At 35.4% G+C, this 15,508-nt stretch overlaps 1 pseudogene; it reads left to right on the forward strand.

Moving 5' to 3' along the window:
* The first annotated feature begins 6,437 nt into the window (after positions 1–6,437).
* LOC119530479 lies at positions 6,438–12,984 on the forward strand (annotated as a pseudogene).
* Positions 12,985–15,508: the final 2,524 nt, after the last annotated feature.

Below are 15,508 nucleotides of genomic sequence, written 5' to 3' on the forward strand. Positions count from 1 at the left end.
CTGAATTGGGCATGTTAACCTCCCCCTTTTGCACAGTTCCACCTTTCCAGATCTGGGACAACCAGCTGTGGGCACGCAAAAGGCCACCGTCCAAGCCCGATATTGCGGCGTGTGTGCATGTTGTGAGAAACACTTTCCATCACACTGGGTCACTTGATGCAGCTCTGGCCAATGTCTCCGGCACTGGGCAGGAGCATTCCCAGCCCACTGGGAAGATGGCTGCAAGGGGCATGGTTTTTTTCTCCTTTTGGCTCACCTCTACCCTCCTCACTCCGAGACAATTAGCAGTGGGTCCACAAAAGGCTATCTTCCACGCCAGATAATTAGGCATTTGCACAGCCTGTTCCCGCCATGCTTCACTGTGTGGTTCTCGCTGTTGTATTTGCAGCCGTTTTTGGTTTTTTTTAAAAAAAGAACTAGTTCGCCTCCAAATGCCAACTCACAGTTCCCCACACCGTAGCATGGCTGCCAGACATTCAGCAGGTTCACTCACTCGTTTCAGAATGCAGACTCCCAGTTTCACCTAGTGCACGGTCCCTGTGGATTTAGCAGACCTTGTTCAACTGGTGTTCTGGGTCACTCTGGCTTTTATCTAGTATTTTCCATGGAGGTGTTTTTTTGACCTGCCTCTCCTAGCTGCCATCTTAGGTTCTCTCCCCGCCCATAAACTTTTGTCTCACAGGGACCTAGGCTAAGACAGAAAATGCCTCATCCCTCAATATTTTTGTAATCCTTTAGTGGACAATAAATGACTCAATAAAATTAAATAAAGCAAACTATTCAGTACTAATAAGCACCTTTCTTCTAACTTATTTATTTTCCAAAATGTTATGCTTGAGTTAGACATAACACTTTTAGTCACTAATAATATCCTTAAGCTTTTAATTAAATTATGTTTGTCTGTGATAGAATGATTGGATAAATGAGTAATCATTGCAATCTTGAGGCAGTAAAAAGGGGAAAACTGAAAGTAAGCATGGTCTTGAGAAAAGCTGATATCAGTCTTTGTAAATTTGTAATTGGATATGAGAGTCTGATTTGTATATTTATACTTAGCCCAAACGTTCTAAAAAAATGTTACCTATATCCACACCTATATGAATGCTTATATCTTCTTTACTGTAATTCCTTAGTTATTTCAAAATACATATATATCTACATAGGAAGGAGATAAATTGAAATATGTACCCTACTATTTTAATAGATTTACCTGCTTGGGGAAGAGCTTATGGGTCAGATAAATTCTATTAATTAACACCCAAATATTTTTAAATATGCATATGTTATATTTATAATTTTAAAAAAATTTATTAACATAATGCGATTCTAATATGGAATGATCAAAATTTATGGCACAATATCAAATCCCGCATGCCAACTACTAGGACTATAATCTTGAGCAAATTACTTAAGCTATGAAATCAGACTCCTCATTTGCAAAATGATAAGCATAATAGAAAGGACATAAGGCTGTAGTGGGATTAAATGCCATAACATATATAAATCACCCAGCACAGAACTTGCTGCATTTAAGATAATCAATAAATGTTTATCCCCTTGACTTTTCTCTGCTACTTCATCAGCTAGTATTTTCTCAGGTGTTCCCAATGCTTTAACTATCAATTCACCTTACTGCCACTACAGTGCTATAGCTGTAACACCAACACAAAGTACTGAAATGACTTTCTAGTATCACCCTTATACATATGGTTGCTCTTAAAAAAAGATAATGCTAAGCTTTTCTTTTCATAAATTTGGCATCATTAAAAATGAATTTGTGTCAAAATTCACAGTGATAATTGTTTGAATCTTGAACTTTTCCAGAATTTCTCCAATATATTCCTATGTAGGGAATGCCATTTATGAGGTAGAATTCTAGAACATGTCGTGTTTTAAGTATTTTAATTATTTAATGCTATTATTAAATTAATTCATTATTTAATTAAACAGTTTAATTATTTAATGCTATCTGCTAGCTTAATTTTTTCTCCCTTTGTTTCCATGTAAATGTCAAAACTTTGCCATCCCTTAAAACACAATGAAATAATGGATACACTACAACCAAGTATTTAACACCTTACATACAAGTTCAAAAATAAGAAAGGAAAATCCTCCTGTGGCCTGAAATGAAGAAGAAGCTCAAATGCAGAGTATTTAACAGTTATTAAATTCAAACAGTTCAGCTAGGTATCAGAGTGATTCCTAAAGACTGAGATTCCACTACCAGTTCCAGGCTGGAGTGAGGGTGAAAATGAGCTCCTGAATAAAGCTGGGGGCTCAGAAGAGCTCAGAGGGCTGAGGCACACAAGAGTAGGCAGGCTGATTTTCTTGAGCCATAGACAGGAAAAGAGTCACTGGCAATAATTCGAAACAAAGGCTCTCGTCTGTACAAATGAGGGGTCTGAATCACACTACTGAAATTGTATGAGAGCCTGTAGCTGGAAAATTAACAAAAATTTAGACCCAGAATTCAAGTAAATATGAAATTTTCCCATGGGGAGTTTCCACTAACCTATGCATATAGAACTCTCACAGGTTAAGAAAACAAAACAAACCAACCAAAAAAACCCTTTCTGAAGATATCCTCAGAGTTTAATTTTTAAAATACATGAAGAAGGAAACTGCCGTAAAGGCACAACTGAAGTATCTAAAGTATTGTAAATTTGAAAACAAAATAATGGAAAATTAAGGCAAAGAACAATGATGGAATGATATTTCTGTTAGACAAAGTAGTCTTTAACATAGAAAATACTGTTAAGGAAAGGGAGCCATTACCTAATTAAAAAGGAAAAATTCCAGAGGAAATTAATAATTCTGAATCTCCATGTACCTACTCACAAAATACGTACAGCCGGCATCAGCAGCATTATAAATCTGTCAATAAATTTGCAATCTTGGGTCAACCTTTTTAATAGAGCAGAAACTGAAAAAGACAATAATAGAAGGAATATTTGAATCACAAAATTAAGGAAATGTATGCAACTCTGCATTGAACAATTATAAAATGCACACTACTTTCAAGCATACTTGAAACATTCATTTAAAACAAAGATAAATGTTAGTGTACAGAGAAATTCTCAATAAATGTCAAATGATCTAATATTAAAATATTTTTTCTAATGACCATATGGTAAAATTAAGAATTAGTGTTCAAAATACCACCCCCCCCAACACACACACAAAACATATATCTGGATATTAAAACACCCACACAATTAGTGTTAAAAGTCATAGGAGAAATCGTAATGGAAAATATAAGACGCTTAACACTTAATAATGACAAGATATGAAATCTTAATATGGCAAACCTTTGGGGATACAGCTATAGTGAGACCCAAGAAAACTTTTCTAAACTTACATCCAAGTCAAGAATTTAAGCACTCAAGTCAACAATTTAGTAAAAGAATAATAGGATAATCCAAAAACGTTAGAGGTGAAAAAATAATAATTATGAGGTTAGAAATTAATTAAATACTGTCAAGAGCTAACTGGAAAGAGCTAAGCTGCAAGTGCCAATGTGGTCAGTTAAAACATCCAGCCATAATGCAAGTAACAAGCCTTTATTTACTTACTGCAGTGGTATAAACAAGAAGCCAGACACAAGGGGCTGGCTCCCCCAAAGTTTCATTTTTCCCAATGGAAAGGCACAGAAAAGGATTAGATGTATCAGCACAGGTGGGAGTAATTATCTCACTGACCAGAGAGCTATAAACTAAACACTCTTGCAGTTTTATGGACCTGGGGCTGGGGGAAGGGACCTGGCCTAGGAATTCAGATATGCATAAAAGCTTGACTGGACAGAAGAGCCTGGCCTTGACTGGCACTCCTTTCAAAGAGACGCAGTACACTGGCAGTACACCGAGTCTGGTGTGGGAAGGCAGATTTCCCTCAGGAGGTCTGCCAGGTTAAGTGTTGTAATCACCAATGGTTGGACCTGAGAGATCATTCGTAGGATTTTAACCTGGACCCAAGACTCCTCAAATATGTGATTATGATTACAGGCATTGCTCAATGTCAGGAGTAAGTCAAGTGCATGTATTTACAGTTTCTATTCAGTATTTAAGTGGTGTTTTATGTAAGTCATTAAGAAAAGGGAAAGAAAATATGATTTATAAATATAAGAAAAAGAAACAGAACCATATTGCTCAAAGTCAATGTACTACCTAAATTTAAAATCCTGAAATATCTACAGATTAATAAAGGAGTTTAATGAGCTAGTATATAAAGATAAATATTTAAAAATATAAGCTTTTCTCAATACCTGCAACAGATAATTAAAACATAATAGTAATAAAATGGTTTTATATACCACAGCAATAGGCATATATAGTAAATATAGATCAATATAATAAAAGATATTTTAAGTCCATTTTCCTTCCTGACTGCCAGCCCTGCTAATTTCAGGCCCAACACCATAATTGGAAGCAAAATCTTTACATAGTCTGCTTAACCAGCATCCACAATTGTGTAACATCAAGTCCCTATTTTTAAAAATTCCTTATTCTTTATCACTCCTAGTGATTCTCCTTCTCTGATACACACTGCTACACACATTGTGTCCCCAGATGCTAAAGAATTAGATAGTAAAAGCAGAAAACCACAGCTAGTACCTAAAATTGAACTGGAGAAGTTATACTTGATGAAAGAAAAAAAAATGTACCTCAAGAAAACTAATTACAAGAATATATATATGCATACACATATAGTTTAAAATTAAATTGATGAATTGAAGAACAGTTTTGAGAGCTAAATACATTATTTGAAATGATTGGAATATCAAGTATAAAAAAGATCTCAATGGACATCACAGAAATACCAAACAATGGATATGGAAACTTAGAGACTAAATGGTGTATGGCTAACAATTATAGTAGTAGGAATTCCAAAAGGAAGCAAATGAATATGTAGAGGGAGGGAAATAACTAACAGGAGGAAATTTTTACATAACAAAAAAGTGTCTTTTTAAAACAAGTCATGTTTTCAAGCACGTTAGATGAAAGATTGATGCATAAGCTAAGTATATTAAATAACTTGATATCCACTATAAAAACCATAAAGGCTACCAGTCAAAAATACTAATTTACTTACTAAAGAAAAATGATCAAATTGGCATCTAAATTTTCATCTGCAACAGTGAATGGTAGAAATCAAAGGAACAATATATCTACAGGCTACCAAAATAAATTGTCTTAAGTCCCACAATTCAATACTCATGTAAGAAGTAGTGCATATGCCAGTTAACTAAAAGATATTTTGAATATGCAATAATTGGGAGAATTCATAATCCTCAAATTCATCAGAGGGAAATATTCAAGAAAGGACTTTACCTAATGTTGAGTCAATCAGAACAGAATCTTCAAGAGAAGGAAAAATGGTAAGGTGAGGAGTGATCCGTGACTGTGTGTTTGTGCCTCATCTGTGTGTGTGTGTGTGTGTTGATGAATCTGAATTTTCTATCTGGGAATGTTAATACAATGGCAAAGATGTGTTTCTTTTTAGCTTGAAGACATCCACATAGAACATTCTTATTATTATCAGAAAAAAAATCCTAAACTATCTTACAAAACATGATTTGGCAGGTGGGAAAGGAAGAGGGCTGTGAACATATTCTTAAGAGCTCACTGTTGGAGCGTTGGATTGATGATAGGAAGTTGTGAAGAAGCACAGCACATCCTGGAAGGGAATCTTTTTAAACTGTAATTTATTGATTGAAAAAGAACTATCTCTTTTATTATGAGTACTAGGGTAAAAAAGGTAGTTTTTCCTATCTATTTTTATAGGTAGGAAAGGATTTTTAACCAAATAAATAAAGCAAAGTCATGAAAAAAAAATGAAGTTAAAAGACAGGACAAGCCATCACTAGAAGATATTTGGAATCCTATAATTGGAAAACTTATTCAAATATATTAAAACAAAAATATAACAAATAAAAATCTTAAACATTATTAAAACAAAAAGATAAATACCCCCAAGAGAACTATTAGCAATAGGTAAGAAGAGGCAATTTATCTGGATGGAAACATGAAGACTTATAATTACATGGTCAATCAGCCTGTTAATTGAAGAAAATAATTTCACAATTACAAGACTTCAAAAGACTAGATAAAAGATTGTGGTCATTATCTGGAGCAATGAATTTTTTGTTATGTATAAATTTATACAATCATTTTGGCATAAAGATGTGGCAATTTAACAAAAAATAAAGTTGGGAATTTCATAATTGTGTACTGACAATTTCATTTCTGCTCAGATAACTAGACAAATCCCTTGAGCATGTGTTAATGAAAACATATACAAATTTTTCATTACATCGTTGTTTAAAATTTTTAATCATTGTGTAAAATTACTAAAAAGTATCCTTAAATAAATTGTAGTTAGTGATACAATGGAAAACATAAAGACTTTAAAATGAATGGATTAGTTCGATATTTGTCTACATGGTTGATTCTCAAAAGCAAAAAAGTATTAAAGGTAACCTTGAAAATCATATATTTAATTTAATTCCATTTAAAATGTAAAACTCAACTAAGAACATAGTATTTTGTTTATAGATATAGAATATATACTAAGCTCATGAAAGTATATAGGGAGCGAACTCATCAACTTGAGAACAGTGATTGCCTCCGGGAAGGAAAGGAGGCAACTGAGATGCACAAAACTTTACATAATAGCTTTTCCTTTTTTTAATCTTAATCACATAAATCAAAATGTTAATATCTGTTAAATTGGGATTGTGGGTAAATAGGTGTCTGTTATGTTATGCTCCATACTTCTAAGTTTAAAATGTTTCAAAAATTTTCAAAAGAAAATGTTTAAAAGTAAAAAGTGCTTTCTATGCACATTTGCAGCATAAAATTTTTTGCTTTGCTTATGTGTTATCTGTAATATGGTTTGTATCCTAGCATTCATTTACTCATTGATTTATTCAACAAAATGCACTGAATATCCACTCTATTGCCAGGCACTGTATAGAGCAATAAATGAGGGTCAAGGTGGGGCCCTTTCTACATTAATCTCATGCTCCAACAGAAAAAAGAAAAAAAAGATAGATAATATTTTAAGAGTATGATAAATTGAAATGACTGTTATAAGTACAGGGTGCAATGAGAGCACATGGCAGGCAGTTGTGCCTCCCAAGGGAGAAGAATTTTTGCTGGCACTTAAAGAACAGGGGAGATTTAAAGAGAAAATTGTTGGGAGCTTATTTTTGGTGGGGAGGCAGAACAAGAATAATTGTTCCAGCCTTGTGGAGGACACTAAGGAAGGCTAGAGAATCTAGCATCCCAAATAGCTGAAAGTAGTCTAATATAAACTAATTTAAAGGAGCAGTAAGCTACCATAAGATCAAGTAAACAGTTTGAGAGGTCTTGGAGGGTCTTACATGAATGATAAGTCACTGTAAACTTTCTAAAGGAGGGAGTTATATTACTAGATTTTATTTTTTGAAAGAATAGAGTACAGATAATTCATCTGAAAGGAGGATATATAGCTGTCCAAGGAAACAGATAATGATAATCTGAAGTAGGGCAGAAGCAATCAGAATAGAGGAGAGAATAATTATTACACAAATATGGGAGATAGAACTGACAGGACTTGATGACTGAATAACAGCGTGGTTATAGAGAGTGAGGAAATAATGATAATAATGATGCCTACATTTAGAGGTTAGGAAACTGAGTGAGTGGTGTTGCCTTATATCAAGATAGGGAGCACTGCAAAGGAACTGAGTCTGGTGAGAGAGTGACATTCCCTAAGAGACCTTCTGAATTTGAGTTGCATGGAAATCACTGAAGTAGCACTGTCTAGCAGCAAGTCGTAACAGTGAATCTAGCACTGAGGAGAGAATTCTTGGAAGAATTCCCACAGCTTCGAATTAGTGAGAAGAATTCAAGTTTAGAAAAAACACACTTATTTCCCATCTTAGCTAACCCACCATCACAGGCCAATTGAATTGAACATTCTTGAAAGTAGGCTTTTCAAAAATGAAAAAGTACTTGAATGCAGGGCTGAAGAAGTAGGTAAAGTCACCACATATTTATTCTCCCAAAACTGGTCCCAATAAAGGATATGCTTAAGTTGCTGGTGTCTTCCCTAGGGTAGATGTAACTGGTGACACAAACAATTGACATGACACCTCTCATCAGGGCTTGGCTGCTGCTCACATAGATCCTTAAGTTGATTTTTAAAGTAAAATGCCTCTGAATTGACTTCATTGTCACAGTTGAACCCTGTAAGAACCTCCTCTAAACTTATAAAATTACCTTTCCTGAAAGTTTTCAGATCACCAGAAGTGACCTCAATCACTAATTTATGATCTCATATTTTATTAATCAAAAGTAGGGGCAGTTTTCCTATTGCCTCTTTTAGCTTTAAAGCTTATTTGTTAGAAATAGTTCCAACTATTTATTATCTCAACAGCTTTATCTTGCTCAGTGAAACCAAATTTAAATCTCTGAGAACGAATACACTCTTGTAGTTAATTGTTAGTGTTGTTGACCTGTTATGAGGAAATCTTCAATTTTCTTAAGTCGCTTTCTAATTATACATAACATTGGCTACTGTTTCCATTTCTTCATGTCACAATCACAAAAACATCTTCTAAAACCCTTATACATGGCATAATGATGTACATGATTTCTAGTGAGACACTTTTGAGAAAGAAATGGAGAAATAAAATAATTTAAACAATTTTTAAAAGTTATTTGTTGAGATAAACTTTTTAAAATTTTATTGTTTAAGTTATAAGATAGCTCTATGTAAAAGCTATTTTCGAAATGAGAATTCTCTCTAAAATTTGGATGTAAAACTTTGTATATTAAAACAAATTACTTTTAAAAACCTAGTTCATATTGATTTTTTGAACTGTAAACCATAACATAAAAGAAATATCATCTTCATACAGAGCCTTGTGATTTAATTCATTTATCTATATTTGCTTTAATACTTTGTCACTGATGCCTTCTGAATAATATATTTTTAAAATACTCTTATTATACTTTTATTTCAAAAAAAATTGCATGAAATAGTCTTGAAAGTTTCTTTTTATAGTTTATTTGAAATTGTGAAATCTTCAGTTGATTCTGTTCTGCCTGACCATAATACTTTATTTTTAGCCGTGAATTGTAGTAATGTAGATATTTATATATATACAGTAATGTATGTATAATATATATACATAACTTAACATTTTCCATTTTAACCATTTTCATGTGTACAATTCAATGGTATAAGTTATAGTCACAATATTGTGCTACCATCACCAATATCCTTTACACAAACATTTTCATCCCCTCACACAGAAATTAAGCAATAACTTCCCATTTTCCTTCACTCTAGCCCTTGATAACCTGTAGTCTACTATCTGTCTCTATGAATTTGCTTATCCTAGGTGTTTCCTATAAGTGAGATCATACAATATATATCATTTTTTGTATCCAGCTTATTTCACTCAACATGATGTGTTCAAGTTTCCTCCATGTTATATGTGAATCAGAGTTTCATTATCTTTACAGTTGAATCATATTCCATTGTGTATATATACCACATTTTGGTTATCATTTATCTGTGGAAGGACATTTGAGTTACTCCCACTCTTTGGCTGTTGTGACTAATTCTACTCTGAACACTGGTGTACATATATCTGTTCGAGTTTCTGCTTTCAGTTCTTTTGGGAATATACTAAGAAGTCAGATTGCTAGTTCATACATAATTCTAATTTCAACTTTAGGAGGAATCACCAAATTGATTTCCACAGTGGCTGCAGCATTTTACAACCTCACCAACAATATATAAAGGTCCCAATTTGTATCTGCATCCTCATAAGCAGTTATTATTTTCTGTTTTGTTTGTTTGTTTTTAAATAATAGTCATCCTAGAAGATATGAAGTGTTATGTCATTGTGGGTTTGATTTGCATTTCCCTAATGACCAACGATATTGAACATTTCTTCACGTAGTTATTGGCCATGGGTACAACTTCTTGGAGGAGAAATGTCTATTCTTGCCCTTTGTCCATTTTTAAATTGGTTTATCTGTATTTTTGTTACTGAGTTACAGCAGTTCTTTACATATTCTGGTTATTAAACCATTATCAGACACATAGCTGGCAATTATTGTTTCCCATTCCGTAGGTTGTCTTTTCACTTTCTTGATCATGTTCTTTGACTTACAAATGTTTTTAATTTTGATGAAGTCCATTTAATCTGTTTCTTTTGTTGCTTGTTCCTTTGGTGTCATATTGAAAAAGTCACTGCCAAATCAATGGTTATGAAGATTTCCTCCCTGTTGTCTTGTAAGAGTTTTATGGTTTTAGCTCTTATTTTTAGGTCTTGACCAATTTAGACTTCTTTTTTTTTCTTAATTAGGGCAGTTGTGGGTTTACAGAACAATCATATATAAAATATAGGATACCCGTACACTGCCCCTCCACCAATATCCTTGCATTGGTGTGAACATTTGTTAACAATTGATAACAACACTGTTGCATAATTTTACTTTTTTTAAAAGTGCCTTTGTTACAATTGATAAATGACTTTTAAAATACTAATATTAACTAACATCCATAGTTTATATCAGGTATATTTTTCACATTTACCACCCTATTATTAACACCTTGAATCATACATTTGTTGTAATCCATGGAAGAACATTCTTATCCTCATACTATTATATATGGCATAGTCAATAACAGAGTTTGCTGTGTTATACAGACCTGTGTTTTATCTTTTAATTTTTACTCTCCTACCATATATGACCTGAAGTTTCCACTTTTTAACTACCTTCAACATGTAATTTGCTGTCGTTAATTATACTTACAGTACTGTGATACCATCACCACAATTCATTTCCAAACTCCCCATTCTCTAATCCCAGTCTATCTCCTGGTAAAATATAATCTACATTCTAATTCTCTGAATTTTCTTATTATAATAAGTTCAATCCTTAAGATGACACAATATTTGTCCTTTTGCACAAATATTTGGCTTATTTCACTCATAATGTCCTGAAGCTTCATCCATGTTCTTTCTCCCATGCATCAGGATTTCATATCTTTTTATGGCTCAGTAATACTCCATTGTATGTATATACTACATATTGTTTTTCCATACATTGGTTGATAGACACTTAGGTTTTTTCACCTTTTATCAACTGTGAATAATGCCACTATTAACATCTATGTGCAAGTATCTGCTTCAGTCCCTACTTTCAATTTTTCTGAGTATATACCTAGTAGAAGAATTGTCGGGTAATATCGTAACTCTATATTTAGCTCCCTGAAGAACTGCCAAACTTTTTTCTACAGCAGCTGCACCATTTTACATTCCCACCAGCAGTGAATGAGTGCTTCTATTTCTCAACATCCTCTCCAACACTTGAATTTTTCTGTTTTTTTAACTGTAGCCATGCTAGTGGGTGGGAAATGATAGCTCATTGTGGTTTTGATGCACGTATCCCTAATAGCTAGTGATGCTGATCATCTTTTCATGTGCTTTTTAGCCACTTATATAACCTCTTGTGAGAAATGTCTGCTCAATTCTTTTGCCCATTTTTTGATTGGGTCATTCATTAGTCTTTTCATTGTTGAGTTGTAGGAATTCTTTATATATTCTGGATATTAAACCTTTATTGGATATGTGGTTTCCAGATATTTTATCCCATTGAATATATTGTCCTTTCACTTCTATGACAAAGTTCTTCAAGACAAAAGTTTTTAATTTTGAGGCCGTCCCATTTATCTATTTTTTTTTTCCTTTCATTGCTTATGTTTTGGCATAAATTTTAAGAAACCACTACCTAACACAAGATCCTGAAGATTTCCCTTACATTTTCTTCTAGGATTTTTATACTCCTGGTTCATATATTTTAATCTTTGCATATCTGAATTAATTTTTGTATAAGGTGTGAGATTGGGGTCCGCCTCCATTCTTTTGTATATGGATGTCCAATTTTCCCAGCACCATTGGTTCAAGAGACTACTCTTTCCTAACTAAGTGAATTTGGCAGTCTTGTCAAAAATCAGTTTGCCAGCAGATCATTGACTTGCATTTCCCAACAGGCCACCATTGGGAAAAATTCTACTGATATCCGATAGGAAGCAAGTGACTTCTCTTGTAAAGTGGCCAAGCTTCATAAGAACAAGAACTGAAACAGGAACAGATATGTCAGTCCCTTGACCATAGACGGATTAAATTTTATCAAATAGATAATGACTATATCAATGCTAGGTTGATAAAAGTGGAAGAAGCCCAAAGGAGTCACATTCTTACCCAGGGCCCTCTGCCAAATAAGTGTGGTCCACTTTTTGGAGATGATATGGAAGCAGAAGTGCAAGGGCATTGTCATGCTCAACAGAGTGGTAGAAAAAGGATTGTTAAAATGTGCACAGTACTGTCCACAAAAAAAAGAAAAGAAATGAACTTTGAAGACACAAATTTGAAATTGCCATTGATCTCTGAAGATATTAAGTCATATTGATCTCTGAAGATATTAAGTCATATCATATCATAGTATGATAATTAGAATTAGAAAACCTTACAACTCAAGAAACCGGAGACATTTTACATTTCCACTATACCACATGGCCTGACTTTGGAGTCCCCGAATCACCAGACTTGTTCCTGAACTTTTTCAAAGTCTGTGAGTCAGGGTCACTCAGTCTCAAGCAGGCCCTCATCATGGTGCACTGCAGTGCCAGCGTTGGCAGGTCAGGGACCTTCCATCTGGCTGATACGTGCCTTTTGCTGACAGACAAGAGGAACAATACCCTTCTTCTGTTCACATTAAAACAATCCTGCTAGAAATGAGGAAATTTCAAATGGGACTGATCCAGATGGCAGAACTCTATTTCTCTTACCTAGCTGTGATCAAAGGTGATAAATTCATCATAGGAGACTCTTCCATTCAGGAGCAATAGAGGGAGATCTTTCTTGAAGACCTAGCACTCCCACCCAAGCACATCCCCCCACCACCTTGGCTACCCAAATGAATCCGGGAGCCACACAATGGGAAATGCAAGGAATTCTTCCCAAACCACATTTATCTACTTTTTTTTTTTTTCCTTTCATTGCTTGTGTTTTGGTATAAAATCTAAGAAGCCACTGCCTAACACAAGATCCTGAAGATAATACAGAGGAAGATGGGGAAGGCCTCAGTGAAGAAACCAGTACTCCCTTAAATGCCTCCCACAACATGGAAAGCACAAGTCCAGATACTGAAGTTAGAAGGCAGATGGTGGGGGATATTCAGTGCAGTGCAGGAGCCTATATCCCTGCCAAGGGAGAGCCCTTGCCAACAGAGGAAGAGGAGGACCACATGCTGACAAACTGGAAGCCCTTTCTGGTCAATGTGCAGGTGTTCACAGTCCTCAAGGCCGGTGCATACCTCTGCTACCGGTGCCTGTTCAACAGCAACATATAACCTAACCCACCTCCACTTCCATCTCTGTCTGCCACTGGTCATGGCATGTGTGGTGGGCTTGTTGTCTACAGCAGGCATGTCATCTACAGTGACAACAGCTGTAGAGAGAGCCCAACCCGCATGGACGTTTGTTCTGTGCTAAAACCAACCCTCATCCAGGCTGTTTGTCTTACTCAAATTCTACTTTTCCCCCTGCCCTTCCTTTCCTTTGAGTACCAAATCCACTATCCATGTTTTCAAGGAGAGCAAATGAGAGTACTGTGTGGGTGGTGGAGAATAAACAGGGCTGTCTGCCCATTTGCTCCCTCTGAGTGCTCCCCGAGGTGGCCCAGGTGGCAGCACTCCAGCAACCTTTCCATAGACCCTTTTGGAGTCGGTGTGTATTAGCCTCTCCACTCCATATTTACTTTTTAAATTTTTTTTTTCCCCTCAAAGGTGTCCACAGTGCACTGACATTTTCTTAAACCAATAATGTATTAAACTTTTTGATGTCAGCCTTGCTTCAAGGGCTTTATCAAAAAGTACAATAATAAATCTAGAAGCAGTACTGTGACTGTAAGACTTTGCTGTGAGCCTGCTGCATCAGACCAGTACTGGGAAGGAGGACTATTGTAAGTAGTCTTTACTTAGTGGTATTGTGGGCAATCTGAGAAGAGGTTTGGCATGTGTTATAGAACAATGGTATAATATATAAACACTTGGATGTGAGATCACTTTGTCCTGGTTATTCTCCTCCCCCATTATCTGCTAGAACTTTCTCATCATCACTTTCCCTGTCTGTATTAGAAAGCATGTAAGGTCTTCTGCATCCTAATGTGCCCTCCTGTACAAGTCCAGTCCACCTTTGCATGATATGATCATGACGTGGCTGTGGTTCCCAAGGCTATTGCTGAAATAATCTTCATTCAGCAGCAGAGAGTAATGTTTTCTAGTAACTGATACTTGCCTAATTCCTGGTATGACACTCTGGTGACCTCCTGGTAAGGCCCAGCCTCTGCTGGTCCAGCTGGGTCCTACTATAACTCAGATGTTCCGAAGGTATGGAAGCATATTCCCACCTCACACTCTGGACCTCTAGGTAGACAGGGCCCCTCCCTACCTTTGGGATCAGCCTCCACTCTTCCAAGTTCACACTCTTCTTGAGTGGACTGTGATTTGGAACCATACTTCCTGAAACAACCAGGAAGACTGTCCCATAGTCAGCCTGCTGCATCTCAGTTAGCAGTCCCTGCTGCTGGGGGCTTGCTGAGGGTTGTACGTCCATCCTGCCCTTGAACCCTGTGAGGACTGATGGTGCTCACAAGTCTTCCTATGAGGAGAACTTGAGACCTCCACTTTAAGTGACTTTTTTCACAAGGAAAAAAGTATATAAATAAAAGGCATCTGTAGCTCATGAGCTACTACTCTTTTGCCAGTATTTTCACATTTTGCCTTTCACATGTTAGAAGCCAATCAGAAAAAGTCCATGGTGGGAACATCTGAGGCATTGCCCCTGCAGAGCCTTGGTGAGGTGTGGATAAGGCTTAGATGCCAGGCTGTAAACATTTTTGTGTTGGACATGTGTGTTTTTTTTAAGTCCTGTGTATTTATGCAGTACTTTGGGTATATATATATATATATATAAATTTCAGAATACGTGTACTGTTTTAACCTTCTATCCTTGGAAAACAGATGGTTCTCCATCTTGTTACACATATGTTAGAGAGTTAGCAAGATGCTCTGTTATATGCCTTAAACCAATATTTACTCATCAGGTCATTATTTTTTAAAATTGCCATAGAATAAATCATTTTTACCAAAGTAAAAACAAAAAAAGGGAGGTGTTTTGGTATAATACCCTTTCAGTTGTGTGTATATGTGGATGCATGATGGGGTGGAAGGCGTGTCTCAGGGTCTTCTGTGACTTCACAGAACTGTTAAATGTACAATTTTTCAACATGTCATATAAATGATGGGTTGGCATTTTAGTTGAAACAGTAAATATTTTTTTCTAAAAACAGAAAAAAAAAAAAAAATCAATTGACCATGGATGTGAGGATCTTTTTCTGAACTTTCAATTCAATTCCTTTGGCCAATACGTCTATCCTTATGCC

The sequence above is a fragment of the Choloepus didactylus genome, chromosome 3, assembly GCF_015220235.1.
Source record: "Choloepus didactylus isolate mChoDid1 chromosome 3, mChoDid1.pri, whole genome shotgun sequence".
In the NCBI taxonomy this organism is placed as follows: Eukaryota; Metazoa; Chordata; class Mammalia; order Pilosa; family Megalonychidae; genus Choloepus; species Choloepus didactylus.